This window comes from Aegilops tauschii, chromosome 1 (assembly GCF_002575655.3).
Source record: "Aegilops tauschii subsp. strangulata cultivar AL8/78 chromosome 1, Aet v6.0, whole genome shotgun sequence".
Lineage (NCBI taxonomy): Eukaryota > Viridiplantae > Streptophyta > Magnoliopsida > Poales > Poaceae > Aegilops > Aegilops tauschii.
The window spans coordinates 366,705,463-366,718,406 of NC_053035.3; the positions used below are offsets into that span (position 1 = coordinate 366,705,463).

General features: G+C 43.9%; 1 pseudogene; it reads left to right on the forward strand.

Moving 5' to 3' along the window:
- The first annotated feature begins 1,515 nt into the window (after positions 1-1,515).
- Positions 1,516-6,826, forward strand: LOC109780613 (GDSL esterase/lipase At1g71250-like; annotated as a pseudogene).
- The last annotated feature ends 6,118 nt before the right edge of the window (positions 6,827-12,944 follow it).

Here is a 12,944-nt window from a genome sequence, read left to right on the forward strand (position 1 = left end):
CCTTAGTCACATTGAGCTCATTATGATGATGCATTACCGAGTGGGCCCAGAGATACCTCTCCGTCACACGGAGTGACAAATCCCAGTCTCGATCCGTGCCAACCCAACATACACTTTCGGAGATACCCGTAGTGCACCTTTATAGTCACCCAGTTACGTTGTGACGTTTGGCACACCCAAAGCACTCCCACGGTATCCGGGAGTTGCACGATCTCATGGTCTAAGGAAAAGATACTTGACATTGGAAAAGCTCTAGCAAACGAAACTACACGATCTTTTATGCTATGCTTAGGATTGGGTCTTGTCCATCACATCATTCTCCTAATGATGTGATCCCGTTATCAATGACATCCAATGTCCATAGTCAGGAAACCATGACTATCTGTTGATCAACGAGCTAGTCAACTAGAGGCTTACTAGGGACACGTTGTGGTCTATGTATTCACACATGTATTACGATTTCCGGACAATACAATTATAGCATGAACAATAGACTATTATCATGAACAAAGAAATATAATAATAACCATTTATTATTGCCTCTAGGGCATATTTCCAACACCAAGACCATATGACATTTGTCCTTTCGGCCGAAAAAAAATCATCATCCTCAAAGCTACTGCCACTGCCGCGACATGCGATTTCTCCCGGCCACGATTCTAGAGTGGCGAGGGGGATGGGACGGCCTGGTGATGCCGCGATGGTGCTGGCGATCTAGGTTACGATCGCGGGTTTTCTTTGACGTGATGATCTTGTTTCCTAAGTTCTTATTTTGTTCTAACATACTACACTACTTAATTTTTGTTCATGGTTCGACTGTACGCCATTTTAATCATGGAAAAGAAATTCCACTATGCCCAAAATGTTTGTTGCACAAGTGCACCAGTCATGTATCTACGTCTCTCCAACAGGCGATGGACACACCTAAACTTCATTTAGACAATGTCCAAATCCAAAACATCGAAATCGTTTGCGGAGTAGCAACAAATGTCAATCAAATTGTTTAATGTTTTTTTCACCGTGGTAACATTTCATCGGGTTTGTACTCGCGCTTAGGTACAGCTATGCTCCGGATCTTTAGAGCAAGTACAATAGGATGACATAGGCGGCTATAAGCTTTTAAATATTATATTTTGGATGAGTTAGAGGAGAGAGAGAAGGAAAGCGAATGAAAGCGGGCTACTGACTAACAGTTGGCTGCAACACGTGCTCCTAGGCATGTTGTGAGAGAGTGAGGTGAGCCATGTAGCAAAAAAGTTATACATATTTATACCCAACTATTGTACTTGCTGACTATAAAATTGGCTATAGATGATGTGGCAAGATCATATAGCCAGCAGATGGCTATATTATTAACCATGCTCTTAATGAAGCAAGCAGCTCCAATTAATGCAGTTTAACTTTAATCCAGCATCAAAAGAGACGCCCTGTGGTGCCGTTAGGAGGGGACCCTAGGGGATTTGGTGGGCCCACACGGCCGGCTACCGGACTTGGCGTGACGTATGCAACACAGGCAGCGGCGGGCCAACGTTGGGCAGTCCCTCCCTCCCCAACATTTTCCAACCCAGAGCGCGCGAACCCGCCGCCGCCCTCGTCGGAAATGGTGCCGCCTCCTCCTCCCCTCCGCTCTGCTTCCTGCCGCAGCCGCCTCGACCTCCCGCTCCTCGTCCCCGTCGGCGCCCCCACCCCCGCTCGTCCCCGCGGTCTTCGTCATCGGCGGCGACTCCACAGCGGGCGTCGGCGCCAACAACTACCTTGGCACGCTCGCCCGCGCCGACCGCGAGCCCTGTGGACGGGGCTTCGGCACCCACCGACCCGCCGGACGCTTCTCCAACGGCCGCGTCCCCGTCGACAACCTCGGTGGGTTGCTCGCGACCTCTCCCTTCTCTTGGTTTCTCCATGGATTGGTGCTGGTGCGGTGCTGGTTCCTCGATTTTGTGCGTCCTTGCAGATGTGGATCGTTTCGGTTTAGGTCTCCATGGTTGAACATGACTACTGATGATTGTTTGTTTCTTCTCCTTGATTATTCCGTGTAACTCTGCATCAATCTTATAACGTCTTGGTGCTGTCGAGGATCTGTTTGGGGATGATTTTGATGCTAATCGGTTGGGGTTTTTGCGATTTTGGTTGCGCCTGCAGGGGATGCATGTGTCGCTGACCCAGCAGGTGCAGCAGGTTGAGGACACATATGAGCAGTTGGCGCTGGCTCTTCGGGAGGCAGCTAAGTCGATCTGTTCAAGAGGTCGGTGTCGATCGGGAGCAACGACTTCATCCAGTACTATCTGCGAAATGTCTCGGGCGTGCAGATGCAATGTCTCACATAGTCCCATGGGAGTTCAGTCAGCTCCTTGTCAATGCAGTGAGGCAGAAATCAAGGTGTGGTTCTTTGCTCGGTTTATTCTGTGTACCATTGCTCCGCCTCCATTTTGATTATCAGCGTGCTGCACATTGTCTCTTAAGGATGTAGAATTGAGGTTTTACTTGTGGAGTTGCACCACGCATAGTCAATGATCTCTGTAACTACAAATTTCGATTTGGAGAAAATGTACTTCCTTGCTTGGATAAACTGGAAAATCTTATCGGGGAAATTAACAAAAGAAAGTGATTAAATGAATGAAGTCTCCCTGTTGGTTAGCAGTTCTAGAACATTAATGCCTTTGCCTTTGGTTTACATACTAATTGTTCTTACTGTCAATTTTGGGGTTAGTTCTGGTAAAGTAGCACAGGTACTATAAATGTAAAATGTTTCAGACTGGTGGTGTGTTCTCCCACCTCTCCCAATAACTCTGCGTCAATCTTATGAAGTCTTGTTGCTGTCGATGGATCTGTTTGGGGATGATTCTGCTGTCAATTTATGGTTTCCTCACACCAAATTTGATGCTAACCAGGTGGGGTTCTTGCGATTTTGGTTGTGCTTGTAGGGGGGTGCACGTGTCGCTGACCCGGCAGGTGAAGCAGGTTGAGGACACATATGAACAGTTGGCGTTGGCTCTTGGGGAAGCAGCTACAGTCAACCTGTTCAAGAGGTCGGTGTTTTTTCTGTCGATCAGGAGCAAGGACTTCATCCACTACTACCTGCGACGATGTGTCAGGCGTTCAGATGCATTATCTCCCATGGGAGTTCAATCAGCTCCTTGTTAATGCAGTGAGGCAGGAAATCAAGGTGTAGTTCTTGCTCCTCGGTTTATTCTGTGTACCATTGCTCCCCTCCTTTTTGATTACGAGTCTGATGTGCATTGTCTCTTAAGGCTGTAGAACTGAGGTTTTACTTATTTGTGGAGTTGCACCACACATATGCAAGGATCTCTGTAACTACGAATTTCATTTGGAGAAAATGTACTTCCTTGTCTGGATAAACTAGAAATTTTTATCTGGGAAATTAACAAAAGAAGTGATTAAATGAATGAAGTCTCCCTGTTGGTTAGCAATTCTAGAACATTAATGCCTTTGCCTTTGGTTTACATACTAATTGTTCTTACAGTCGAATTTGGGGTTAGTTCTGGTAAAATTGCACAGGTACTACAAATGCAAAATGTTTCAGACTGATGGTAGTTAAAGCATTTTGATAAAATATGAATAAAAATGGTTGGATGGATGCTCCGGAGTCTATGAGGTGTAATGGTCTTTAGTTGGTATATAAGGAAATTTGGATGGTAGCCAAAACTTGTCTCCAATTTTTCGGCATGCCAATAGCTCTTTACTAACTCTAGCTCATTTTTCTGTCCAACATTGGCCAACCCATGGACAAGCAAAATGTTGGCCTAACTTTTTGGCAAGGCAAATAGACCTTTGTACTGTCTTAATTTTTTTTTCTCTCGAACAGACATTTTATGGAAGAAGGGCTCATGATGATGCAAAGTACTCCCTCCGTTCACAAATACTATATGTTCTAACTTTTTTCTGAATCAGATGTATATAGACACGTTTTAGTGTGTTTACTCATTTCAGTATGTATGTAGTCCATATTGAAATATCCAAAACATTTTAAATTTATGAACGGAGGGAGTGCAAAGCAAATACAACCCTGAAGAGCAAAAATCGTAAACTATTGGAAACAAAGCAAAACAAACACAGCATAACTGAAAAACTAAAACGGTACAAGGTGCTAGCTCACGCTACCCAAGCTACACCACAGCATAATGTTAACTGTGATATATTCTGAAATGCTCAGGCTGAACTTCTTTTTGTGCTGCCATCTGTTTTGGCTTCAAGTTAAGTCTGTTCTACTTTCAGCTGTAACTGTGAAACGCCTTGCACATTTATCTCACTGCATGGAACTGTTCATGACCCGACCATGGTATAATCGTGCTTCTCATTTCACGTGTCATGGATCATTTGATTCTCTATGCCTAATTTACCTCTAAATGGTCGGACCCTTCTCCGGGCCCATCAGCACCGGCTGCCCTTTTTTTACCCACTTTTAAGCAGAACATGTGATGCATAGTAACTGGAGATGCATATACCAGTAACCAGTAGTTTGTTGTATGTAGAAATTTTCTTTGTGTCCATTTCATAATCTCATTTATATGCTGATGCAAATCGTAACGGATTGCTTTGGTTTCTTTATTCTACGCAATACCGTAGCAAATTAATTGCCATATTGCATCCATTACTGTTTAGTTCTATTTACGTGGTTCTTGCCAGATTACTCCACTTTTGATGCCTAAACTAGTTGTGGACTCATGTATCTCCCACTACCTTCTGGCAATGATGATTTATGCAGAATCTGTACAATATCAACGTTCGAAAGGTCGTGCTGATGGGCCCTCCCCCTGTTGGCTGTGCTCCTCACTTCCTTTCGGACTACGGCAGCCTAAATGGGGAATGCATCGACTACATCAACAACGTTGTGATCGAGTTCAACTATGGCCTGAGATACATGTCCAGAGAGTTCATCCGCCAGTACCCAGACCCTGTGATCAGTTACTGTGATACATTTGAGGGGTCAGTGGACATACTAGAGAACCGTGTCCGCTATGGTGAGCAAATGCACCATTAGTACTGCATTTAAATTGAGTGCCAAACCTTCTCAAATGTATCATTTGTACTGCAGTTAAATGGAGTGCTAAGTCTTCTCATTTTGGTGGAACTGCAACGCGCAGGCTTTCTGACTACCACTGATGCTTGCTGTAGGCTTGGCAAGTATGACGGCCTATTCATATGTTTTCTTCCACAGATGGCGTGCAGTGGCGCGTCAAGCCATGTGTGGTGGGATGAATTCCACCCGACAGATGCTGTGAACCGGATCCTGGCAGAAAACGTGTGGTCTGGTGAGCACACCAAGATGTGCTATCCAGTGAACTTGCAGGAGATGGTGAAACTGAAGCAGTAGAACCAACCTGGATCGTCATTGCAGTTACTTGTTCAACTTCTATGTTTTCATTTTCGACAAAAGAACTTATTTTGAAGATGACCGTCTTAAACTGTTATATATTCTTAAATGCTCAGGCTGCACTTATTTTGTGTTAAGTAGTTTGTGCTGCATCTGTTTTGGGTTCAAGTGAAGTCTGTGGTACTTTCAGCTGTAAATGTGAAACACCTTGCACATTTATCTCACTGCATTGAACTGTTCATGACCCGACCATGGTACAGTGTGCTTCCCAGTTCATGTGTCATAGATCATTTGGTTCTCTATGCCTAATTTATCTCCATTACCTAACCTTCAGCAGAACATGTGATGCATGGTGATTGAAGATGGACCTAGCAGTAGTTTGTTGGATGTAGAAAGTTTCTTTGTGTTCATTCCATAGTCCCATGTATATATGCTGATGCAAATTGTAATGGATTGCTTCGGTTTCTTTATTCTTTGCAATACTGCAGCAAACTACTCCTACTTACCATATTGCATCTGTTAATGTTTATTGTTTAGTTCTATATGTGGTTCTTGTTAGATTACTCTTTTTTTGTTGTCTAAAGTAGTTGTGGACTCATGCATCTCCTACCTTCTGACAATTATGATTTTTGAATTTGTACAATATCAACGTTCGAAAGGTCGTGCAGATGGGCCTTCCTCCTGTTGGCTGTGCCCCTCACTTTCGGACAATGGCAGCTAAAATGGGGAATGCATCGACTAAATCAATCAAGTTCAACGATGGCCTGAGATGCATGTCCAGCGAGTTCATCCGCCAGTACCCAGACTCTGATAAGTTACTGTGATACATTTGAGGGTTCAGTGGACATACTAGAGAACCGTGACCGATATGGTGAGCAACATCATTAGTACAACATTTAAACTGAGTGCTCGGTCTTCTCAAATGCATCATTAGGACTACCTTTGAACTGAGTGCGCTAAGCCTTGCCATTTTGGTGGAATTGCAGTGTGCAGGCTTTCTGATCACCACTGATGCTTGCTGTGGGCTGGGCAAGTATGCGGTCTATTCGTATGTGTTCTTCCACAGATGGCGTGCAGCGACGTGTCAAACAATGTGTGGTGGAACGAATTCCACCCAACAGATGCTGTGAATCAGATCCTGGCAGAAAACATGTGGTTTGGTGAGTACACCAAGATGTGCTATCCTGTGAACTTGCATGAGATGGTGAAACTGAAGCAGTAGAACCAACCTGGATCGTCATTGCGGCTACTTGCTCAACTTCTGTGTATTCATCATCAACAATGAACTTCTGCTATTCGTGACAGTGAAATGTATATCGAGAGTCATGGAGTTCAATAGTCAGATTTTGATAGTTCAGGTTAAATGCACGAATATTAGCCTGTAAATGCACGGTGAAGAATCTATATGGCCAAACTGTGAGATATTGCAAATGTAACGATGAAAGTGACGAGCCCATTCGGTGACAAAATATAATTGCCGAGCTGTTGACCTGATGTGTACCGTTTCTCAGTGCACATTCTGCTATTGCAGTTTCTGCTACAATGCCATGTTTCATAATCCAAAAGTTTGTACAGTGAACAAATGAAAACGCAAGCCACATCTGAGAGTTAGAAGTCAGCGTCAATGAGTCACAGATGCTTGTGCTGATGGCTGCTACAACTCTTCATCTAGATTAGAGAAGAAAGCTGAGGAATGACATGGTTAGACCATCTCTAGCCGATCAATATAACTTAATTCCCCATCTTATCCGCCATCCTTTAATTTCTCATTACTAAATTTTTGTTCATCTAGCCCATCCCCCAAAACTTAATGCCCTAAAAAAATTCTTTTGCAAATTCATCCAATATTTAAGCAAACAAATGCATCACATTTCAATCAGAACATAAACAATTCAAATGCACCACATTATAATTCAACTACGAACATAAACATCGGTCATTCAATCCATCAAACACTTAAAATAACAATAATTGCATCAAAAGGCATCGAATGAACAACTTCCAAAAATCACCAAACACATGGTGGATCAAAAGCCATCATCAATCACATGGATGGATGAGCATTATGTATTTGGATGTATCGATGGATAATATGTACTCCCTCTAGCGTTTAGATCATTAAAGTATTTCTTTACGGAGGGAGTATGCATTTGGATGTATCGATGAACAATATGTATGTTTAAATGTAACATCCCAAATTTTTAATTTGAAATGTTATACATTAGATCATCATGCATATCATATTTTATTGCATTTCGGTTTGCGATCCTCGAAATTCTAAGCAACTCAAGGACCCACTGAGAGAGTTGGGGATTTCATGATTTTCATATTTGAATTTTATCAAATATCGAAACGAGGATCATTTGTTTTAATTATTTTTCTCTCCGAAAATATTTCATATCAAAATACATGAGAGGGGATAATATGACTTCTCCAAAAATAATGAAATATTGGAGGAAAAAATTAAAAAAAAATATTTGATTTTATTCGGATTTTATTTCTATTTTATTTGCCTAGGAAAAATATGCATTTTTCAAAATTTCATTTTAGGCCCAAATAAATGTTCATCTTGTCCGGCTTATTTTTAGAGGACGGGGAAAATTTAGTTCGGGAGTTTTGGAGTCCGTTTAGTATTTCTTTTCTTTCTTCTTCTGCACGTCCGAATTGTTTAAAAAAAAGTCAAACCGACTCGGGCCGTAACCGGCCAGGACTCCGCCCAGCCGGCCCTCTTAAATAGCGCCGCCCCGAGCCCCCCAGCCCATCGAAGCCCGCCGCCACCTAAACCCTAACCCTAGCCCGACCCCGCCGCCGCCGCTGCCGCCACCGCCGACGCCGCCCGTTCCGCCGCCGCCGACCCGCCGAGCCCGTCCCGCCGCCACCTCGCCGCCTCGCCGGAGATCTCGCCGGACTCGAGGTAGCCGCAGCCGGTTTTTCTCATAAAATCGTTCGGTTATTTTTTTAAAAAAACCTAGATCCGTTTTTTTAGATCGGTTCGTCAGTTTTCTTGGTTTAGTTATTTTGCGGACGTTCGTCCGAACATTCGTTTTAACGAACGGTTTTCGTCATTTAACCGCAGACAGCGAACGTTCGTTCGTTAGCCTGTTCGTCAGTTTTTCTTTTTCTCGGATTTTTTGTGATTATTTTCGATCGCGATTTCTGATCCGATTTTCGTTTTAGTATAACTTTTCGCTCGTTTATCGGAATCAGGCGATTCAAGCGCCTAGAGTTTCGTCTCGAAACCCTCTTTCTGTTGAAGCAACTCAAACAAGTTTTTGCTACTGTAAAAATTTGACTTAAGTCCAGATTAGTAAACGGAGTTTGTTTCTTTCGTCGTTTGAGTTTTGTTGCTTCGTTCGATTTGATTCTTTTTGCCAACCGGAGTTCTTAAGTTGAACTTTCTGGTTAGATCTCTTATTTGAGTTTTACCCGTGCACCCTTGCTTGATTGCTTATGTATGTTATTGTTTGTTTGCGATAGAGTACCCGGAGTGCGCAGCGTGCTACTACGAGTCTCTAGGTTTTCCGGATCATCAGCAAGGCAAGTAACACTTTGATCATACCTCTTTACCACCCAGTTTTATTGCATTAGATCAACCCTTAAACTATTGCATGGTTAGGAACTGTTTAATATGTGGGTTTTGGGAAGTAGATGAGGTAGTACCTATTACCTGTTTTATTATCAAACCCTTGGGAGTTACTTCTACGTTTGCTTATATTGCCATGCTATGCTTTTAGACGTGGATTGGGTTTGAGTGATTACATGACAGATGTGAGATTGTTAATTAATGGTTAACTTAAGGTGGCTACTTAAATACACATCTGGGTGGATTGAGGCACCTGGGGAACCCAGTGTTGCCTGTTTTTTTGGAAATCCCGGGGTACCGTGTGATTCTCCTATGGACCGCCACCCAGGCTCAAAGGGATCATGAGATTATTCATGCTAGAAACTTCCGTGTGTAGCCACAAGCTATTATGGGCTCTAGCATAGTTGATTAAGTCGTGTGAACTCTTACAGTGGTAGACTAGCAGATGTAGGGGAAAGTAGGTGTAACTGTCTACCCATCGTAAGGTGCTAACGCTTCTGAAAGACTATGTCTCGGTCATCCGTTTCTCAAACATCATGAAGTGCAAGAAATCCAACGGAGGAGATCGAGTCTTGTGGGGAAAAACGCGCAAACCTCTGCAGAGTGTACAATCTAATCATGGTTAGCCGTGTCCCCGGTTATGGACATCTTGAGTATCTAGTTCTTGGATTATCATGTGAATCTCATCATCATGTTACTAAATTAAATTTGTTGGGTTTAATGAAATTTACTTAATTGGGATTGAGTTGGGTGAACCTTCTCAATGTTTAACAACCACCATAATAGTTAAATAAAATTTAATCCTTTGTTGTAGGGAAAAATTGGCTTTTCGCAAAATTGTAACCATAGAGCTTTCCACCAGCCAAATATGCATGTAGTGTTAGCAGTATTCTGCTCATTACTCTCTATGTGTTACTTTGCCAGCATATTCCATGTGCTGACCCATTTTCGGGCTGCAACGTTCATGTTGCATACTTTTCAGACGACGAGTAAGGTGCCATAGGTCGTGGTCTTATACTCAGTGATGCCGTTGGAGTTGATGGACTCACTTTATCTTCCAAGCCTTCCGCTGTTATCGTATTAGATGGCCTTAAGCCATGTTTATTGTAATAAGTTCTCTCTTGAGACTATTCGATGTAATAAGTGTGTGATTGCTACTCTGTTATAAATCCTTCAAGTACTGTGCGTGTCAGCATTACCGATCCAGGGATGACACTGATGCACAGAGACTAGACTGTTTGAGGTCTGGTCGCTACAAAGATGGTATCAGAGCACACGCTGACTGTAGGACACGACCACTAAGCTAAAGCCCTAGATCACTACTCTCTTCTCATTTCTGACTCCTCTCCTTTCTTCCACTCTTTTAGGATGGCGGATGCAAGGAACAAGTTCGCGCAACCGGATGAGGATACACCTTTTGGACGACACTTGAAGGAAGTTACTAGGTACCTGAACATCGGAATACCAAGCTTCACCGGGACCTACAACGCCACTTTACCAGAAGAGGAGCGCTGGATGATTCAAGTTCAAGTTCCAGGAAGGACGTTCACGCCAGTCACTGAGCCCATAGAGTTTTCTTTCGATGCACCAACCTGGAGTCTAGGAAAGAGTATGGCAGCTCACATTACCATGGGACGCGTTGAAGAAGTTTACCACAATGATCTCAAGGATACTATCTATCAGATTTGTGGGCGCCGAGACGAGCAATGGGAGATGATCAGCACCAGGAAGGATAGATCTATTGCAGCTTTCATTCAGGAGTTAAACCAGCACATTCGTTGCCTGGAGAACCAGATGTGCGCAGGCATGATGGATTTGAAGAAGGCAATGACAAGGATCACGGAGCTGGAGGAAGAACTCAAGGCTACACGCGAAGATTATATGGAGGAAATCGTCACACTAGTAGAGAAGAATGACGACCTGATAAAGAAGATAGGAGTTTTCATGGGAGACCCTGCGCCAGGAGGAGAAGACGACGATTCTACTTGTCCGGAGAACTACATCATCATCGACAACACCGACTCGGACCCAGTGATGATGATTTGGAGGATGAAGCCAGAGCAGATATCATGGAGTCTTCGACCGATCAATTTTTCTAGTCGACCACCATATCAGTAGTAGTATTCCACCATGTATATAGTATAGTCCAAGCACTTTGTAACGATAGTTAGATCGATTGTATGCCTTGTTTGAATTGACTGGAGTGATATGATTGTGTTTGTCTCATGTGCATATGGGTAGTGTTTTCCCTCTAGATCTCATTCTATCCTATTTTCTCATCTTTTCTAAACCCATCAGATGCCTCCGAGACGCGACACCGGATTTGTTTTCCCACCGGAGATCACTCAGTTGATTCAGCAGCAGAATGCCCTGATGCAAGTGCTAGTTCAGCAGGGGAACAACAACAACAACCCACCACCACCCCACCAGTTGACCACTTAGCCCGTTTTCTTAGGCTGAATCCGCCGGTGTTCTCCAGTAGCACCGAGCCGATTGTTGCAGATGATTGGCTTCGCAAGATTGATAGGGAGTTGACCACTGCAGGATGCATAGATGCGGAGAGAGTGCATTTTGCCGCACATCAGCTTGATGGACCCACATCATCATGGTGGGAGAATTACACAGCCACTCACCCCATTGACACTGTCACATGGGACCAGTTTCAGCAAGCTTTTCACACTGCCCATGTTTCAGCAGGAGCTATGGCCATGAAGAAGCGTGAGTTTCGCAACTTACGCCAAGGAGGACGTACCGTTGGCCAATACGTGGAGGATTTCAGTAAGTTAGCACGTTATGCCCCAGATGACGTTGCTACGGATGCAACTAAGCAGGAGAAGTTTCTGGAAGGACTGAATGATGAGCTGAGCATGCAGTTGATGGTGGCAACTTTTAACAACTACCAGGAGTTGGTAGACAGAGCTCTCATGATTGAAGGGAAGCAGCAGCAGATTGAGAGCCGTAAGAGGAAGTATGGACAAGGGAAGTACAATTCTGGAGCTCATCAGAAGCCTCGATTTACCCCGAACTCGGGAGGACCTTTTCAGCATACCCATGGAGGAGGGAGTTCGCACAACCATAGTGGCCCCAAGAATGGGAATGGTAACGGAGGAAGCAACGGACAGAACCGTTCCAACCCATCAACCCCAGCCAAGAAGGATCTGAGCCACGTCACTTGCTACAAATGCCAGAAGACTGGACATTATGCCAATGAATGTCCTGAAGCTAAGAATGGGAATGGCAACGGAAGCTCGGGGAAGAAGCCGAACCCTTTCAACAGAGGACAAGTGAACCACGTTAACGTGGAGGAGGTAGAAGCCCAGCTTGATGCAGTAATAGGTAAGTTTTTGGTTAAGTCATTTACTGCAATCGTTCTTTTTGATACTGGTGCATCGCATTCATACATATCAAGGGGATTTGTGGATAAGTTTAAGTTGCCCACCAAAGTTCTTAGAACACCTATGTTAGTAACCTCGCCAGGAGCAGAGTATATGGCAAGCCAAGGATGTTTTCAGATGCCATTGGCCATAGGTAGGCATGTTTTCCCCTCAGACCTAATAGTTTTGGAGTCCCAAGGTTTGGATGTGATTTTGGGAATGGATTGGCTATCGATGTACGGAGGAAACATCGATTGCGCCAGTAAGACGATTTTGCTTACCACCCCAGAAGGAAGAAGGATCAAGTATGTATCCCGGCATGTGCCGAAGAGGACTCAAGTGAATTCCTTATCAGGAGTTGTACAGGAGGAAGTACCAGTGGTGAAGGATTTCCCTGACGTATTTCCAGAGGAGTTGCCAGGCATGCCACCGGATAGAGACATTGAGTTTTTGATTGAGGTTTTGCCAGGCACAGAGCCAATATCTAAGAGACCGTACAGAATGCCTGCAAAGGATTTGGAGGAAATTAAGAAGCAGATTAAGGAGTTACTGGATAAAGGATATATTCGCCCAAGTTCGTCACCTTGGGGATCACCAGTACTTCTAGTGGAGAAGAAAGATGGATCGTTGAGGATGGTTGTTGATTATCGTGGAT